At 33.9% G+C, this 5,674-nt stretch overlaps 1 pseudogene; it reads left to right on the top strand.

Annotated features, from left to right (window-relative positions):
* Positions 1-503: 503 nt before the first annotated feature.
* Positions 504-2,202, top strand: LOC120144765 (annotated as a pseudogene).
* Positions 2,203-5,674: the final 3,472 nt, after the last annotated feature.

The following is a 5,674-nucleotide window of genomic DNA, read 5'->3' as shown; positions in this document are numbered from 1 at the left end:
ATACCTTTTTTAAAATATAATATTATGAATATATTTTATAATTTTATATTGTATTTGATACATTAAATAACATTATAATGTAAAAGTTATATATATATATATATATATATATATATATATATATATAGTTAAAGAAAGTCAAAAAATTAGAACAAATTATTGTTATAATATTATAAATAATTATAATAAAATCAATATAGAAATTTAAATAATTCAACACGAATTTTTTAAATTTAATTCGACTTAAAATTATCAAATTAAATAGAAATTATAAAATATAATTTAATTTTTTTACTCGACACAATTGAATTGAATGCGCTCTCCTAATTAAAATGGTAGTGTTATAATCTAACGGTGATAAAAGTGGTAGCAAGTCATAGACCCAGAAAACGAAGGCGTAGCAAAACCACCTCCCCAATCCCTCATTCCCTCGAACCATGCGAAATTTGCAGACTTTTTTCCATTGCTTGCCTTCCCTGTGTTCTCCATTTTTACCCTTCTATATTTCAATCCCCCTTTCTTCATATAATTCCCATTTTTAGTTCTAGATTTGTAGGGTTTCTCCCAATTTCTCCATAAACCTACCTCTCCCATCGCGTTTTTAATGTCTTTCATGTCCAAGCTTACTTCTTTTTTTGCCACTTCAATTCAACTTTCACGAAATTAATTTATTTTCCTTAAAAAACAATAATAAAAAAGAAGATAAATTAAATGGACCTGGAGGTTCTTGAATTCGATATTGGCTTAGGCGGAGGTGGCAGCATCTGTCGAGACGGGGATGACGATGCCAATATAGTGTTAGACGTTGAGGAGGACATGGCTGACAGTCCCGCTCCTTCTTCACTTCTTGCTTCCAATAGCGATGGAGGTGGCTTCGTAAACGGCAGCGGCGTATTTTTCCTTCCGGAAGGGGACCTACTGGATCTTGAGCCATACGAAGGTATGGATTTTGAGTCCGAAGAAGCCGCAAAGGCCTTTTACAATTCTTATGCTCGCCGCGTGGGTTTTAGTACCCGCGTGAGTTCTTCTCGGCGTTCTAGGCGCGACGGAGCAATTTTTCAGAGACAGTTTGTTTGTGCTAAAGAAGGGTTTAGGAATTTGAATGAGAAAAGAACGAAAGATAGGGAGATTAAGCGTCCTCGTACCATTACTAGAGTGGGATGCAATCATGCAAGGCTTCTTTGTCGGTTAAAGTGCAGGATTATGGGAAATGGGTTGTAGCTGGATTTGTTAGGGAACATAATCATGAGCTTGTTCCTCCAGATCAGGTTCATTGTCTTCGGTCTCATAGGCAAATATCCGGGCCCGCAAAGACTTTGATTGATACATTGCAGGCTGCTGGGATGGGCCCCCGAAGGATTATGTCTGCTTTAATAAAAGAATATGGTAGAATTAGTAAGGTTGGATTTACAGAAGTGGATTGTAGGAACTATACGAGGAATAATCGGCAGAGGAGATTGGAAGGAGATATTCAACTGCTTTTGGATTATTTGAGGCAAATGCAAGCTGAAAACCCGAATTTCTTTTTCGCTTTTGAGGGTGATGAGGATCAAGCTTTGACAAGTAATGTGTTTTGGGCTGACCACAAGGCTAGGATGAATTATACTTACTTTGGGGATACTGTTACCTTTGATACTACCTGTAGGTCACGATGATGTTATTCGGTCAGCCATTACACAGGTTTTCCCTGAGACTCGGCACCGTTTCTGCAAAGGGCACATCTTCAAGAAATGCCAAGAGAAGTTATCCCATGTGTTCCTTAAGCATTCAACTTTTGAAGCAGATTTCCACAAGTCTGTTGAGGAGTTTGAGTCATGTTGGTTTCTCTTGTAGATCGATATGAACTCAGGGATCATGAATGGCTTCAGATGATGTACGATGACCGCTGCCATTAAATCCCTGTATATCTGCGAGACACCTTGTTTGCCGAAATGTCTATAACCCAACGAAGTGATAGCATGAACTCTTACTTTGATGGTTTTTTGAACGCTTCAACCAATCTGAATCAGTTCTTTAAGCTCTATGAGAAAGCTCTGGAGAGTCGAAATGAGAAAGAAGTGAAAGCAGATTATGATACAATGAACAATTCCCCTGATCTAAAGACCTCATCTCCAATGGCGAAACAGACGTCTGAGCTTTATACCAGAACTATTTATGAGATTTCAAGAGGAGCTAGTTGGGACTTAGACATTCATGGTGTAGATACCCGTTTTTGTCATGGTTCTAACTTCTTCTTCTTCTTCTTCTTATTATTATATTAATATTTATTTACATATTTTGTAGGCCCGAAACTAAGGCCCAAACAATAAAAAACTCGAAGCCCAGAATACAAAAACACCCAACTCGAGGCCCAACAAGGAGTCCACGTATGAACCCAAATGCAGCTAGGGTTTCCAGCTCCAGCTCCCCAATCCTCAAAATCACTCTATTTAAAATCCAATTTATTTAACTCAAAATCAATTTATTGGGTATCAATACTTTCCTCTTATGGTATCGATACTTCCCCGAGTATTGGTACTAAAATTACATTCGATGTTTTGGAAAATACCTTAGTATCGATACTCCTCCTGAGAGTATCAATAAACTACCCTCAGTATCGATACCCCTATTAGTATCGATACTAAAATTGAATTCGATGCTTTGAAAAATACCTTGATATCGATACCCCTACTAAGAGTATCAATACTCTATCATAGGTATCAATACTCCCATGAGTACCGATGCTAAAATTGACTACTAGAATCCGATCAGGTCCCCGAGTATCGATACTAGGCCTTTGAGTATCGATGCCTCCTAAGCAGTATCATCGATAAGCCTTGCTGGGGTATCGATACCCTCCTCATAACCCTTTGAAATTTGCCTACTCTTGACGAGCAATATAGGTATTATTCATACAATATCGATACCATCAACCTAAAAAACTTTGTTTCTCTCGTCTAAGACCTTCCAAATCACTCCTAGAGTTTCTTTAAGGCCCCAAAATAGTGTTTAAAGCTTATTTAGTACTTAAAGGTCATAAAAGGTCATTACTTTATGCATGAATAACAACAATTTTCTCGTTTTCATGCTTTGAACCCCCAAAAGGCACCCAAATAATTCATACACTCATACAAGCATCAAAATTACACATGCTGATCTACAAGTAGTAAAGAAAGGTTAGAAGTGTGTTACCTAACACCTAGGGGTTGTATAAACAACCTCAAATTCACTTAAGGACCTTTTTCTCTTTGCCCTTCCTCTTTGAGCCATCACCCACTTCTCTTATTAGAACACATAATGTTTGAGATATTATATCAACTTAAAGACTTAGGAGAGGTAGAAACAAGATTTTAAGCATTAAAATGAACTAGAATCCTCATAGGGTTCCCCAACTCATAAACCCCTACTAAACCTCTCTCATGGCCAAAACTCTAAAGGAGGAGCTTGATTGGAAGCTTAGGAGATGATGATTCTATTTCTTACCTTCACTAATCTAGAATGAGAATGAATATTATCAAGTCTTCACTTTTGTTTGGCCACAAGAAAGAGAATGAAAGAGATTTAAATGGCGAGAAAAAGACAAAGAATGGAGGAAAAAGATATATGAGAGTTTCTACGTGGGTGACTTCATCCCAATTAAAGATTTTCAGCTTTTGAAAATAAGGGGGGTAAATTGTTTCTTTGGTTCTTCTTAGTTTAACCTTATAGTAAAAATATCATATTTAGACCATAGTGGGCTCTAACCAAGCCCAATTTACTTCATATTTGGGTAAAAGCTTTTCACATGCTTAATGGATTTATAAATTTTTCTCTCGAGTTAGCTCAAATCTAATAACCTGAAAATCGAGGTGTTACATAAAATCTTGATGTAATTGTTAGATCTAAATCATAATAAATATGAAAATTAATCAGGATCTAATCATGTCAAACAATCAAGAATAAAATACTAAATTTGCGGAAGCGTACCTGAATTAATTGATATGTTAAAATCCTTGAATCTTTCTTTGGTTGTAATCTTCCAAGAAGAGAAAGTTCTCTTAAGTATAAACTCTTTGACGGGGATAAGAGTAAATACAAGATAGTTTATTTCTTGGGGACCATAACACCTTTATATAGCTGATTTAAGAATTAGTTATTGTCTATACTTATAACTCTGCCCCTCATCGAATTATAAATTCTACTTTAATAGTATCTACATTTTTATTTACATGAAACTTCTAATACTTTATGCCTTTATAACATAATTGGTCACTTAATTTATGTCATATTTTATGATAACTTTAAACATTATAAATATGTGTCCATAATTATGGATTTTAATCTAACAATCTTCCACTTGGGCAATATATGTTTCATGATAAATGTATAACCTTATGAACTCAAAATTTGTTATCATACAATATGTATTCTATAACAATCTCATCCATCAACTATATCCATATAGGATCAAAGCGGCCTTCGTCGTATCAATCATGAATAGACCCATCAATGGCCATATATACAATCATAGTCAAATGACATAGATCAATCAGGGAGTGTATCATGGAAATTACATGCAATGTGAACCACATATGTCTATTTTCAACTGGTCCTCTTTAAACATTAGTGATATCAAATTTTACCAAAACCAGAGTGGATAAACCAAAATAAACTTTATTTCTGCATAAAATAACTTTAACATAAATATCCTTAAACTGAATTAACTAAAATTGTGTCTATAAAAAACGATCATCAAAATCACAAAGTCCCACTAAAATTGAACATCCTTAAATGATATTACACCTACATGAGTAGTGTGCTCATGAAAAACCTTAGGTGACAGTTCTATAGTAAGTGTGCGGTTATGAGTTTGTACCATCATGCTCTATAAATACACAATTACTCTAAATTTTCTTTAACAAATATAAACATAATGTTTGTGTGCTTAGACTTAAGGTGTTTTTGTTATATATGGAATAAAGAACTACAACTTAGTTGTCATAAAATAACTCAAGTGGGATTTCTTATTAATCCATAATTAGCAGTTCATGTAACAAAATTTTGCATCCATATTCTAATAAGTTGAAGTCCATAAACATGATGATCTCTTACTTACTAGACCTCAAATATGTGAGCATGTAACATTTTTGTTCTTAAATAAATTGTATGAATCAATTTGGCTGCTATCTAACGATCAATGCCCAAATTACTTAAATATTTGCTTAATATCCTAAAATCACATGCTTTGAATGAATGTGTATAAACCTGAGTATACATTAAATTCTTTATTTATTTTGATGCGCAAGGAACCTTTTACATTCCTTAGTTTCAAAATCATCCTTAGGGCACTGATTAAGACTAAATTTGGTTCCTTTAGCAATAAGGGATATTATTTGATTTACTCCCACTGAACTTATAATATACACAATTATCAACCAAATTCATCTCAAAACCAAATGATATAATCACTTGGTGAAGTTTGTTATATAATTATCGGGAGTATTACTTGAACATATAAATGAATTTTCTTAATTTGCATATTATTAATTTTGTATTATTAGATACAATTTTCTAATTACATCATATAAAATATTTCATCAATGTTACTTTTAAGAAACACAAATTTAAAATCCAATTTATTTAACTCAAAATAAAATATGAGCAACAAGTACCATAATTATCCTGAAAGAGTCGTTCAATGAAACCAAAGAGAAAG

This window comes from Hibiscus syriacus, unplaced genomic scaffold, assembly GCF_006381635.1.
Source record: "Hibiscus syriacus cultivar Baekdansim isolate YM2019G1 unplaced genomic scaffold, ASM638163v2 tig00110890_pilon, whole genome shotgun sequence".
In the NCBI taxonomy this organism is placed as follows: domain Eukaryota; kingdom Viridiplantae; phylum Streptophyta; class Magnoliopsida; order Malvales; family Malvaceae; genus Hibiscus; species Hibiscus syriacus.
The sequence above is the reverse complement of the archived record's forward strand: the minus strand, read 5'-3'. Positions and strand labels throughout refer to the sequence as shown.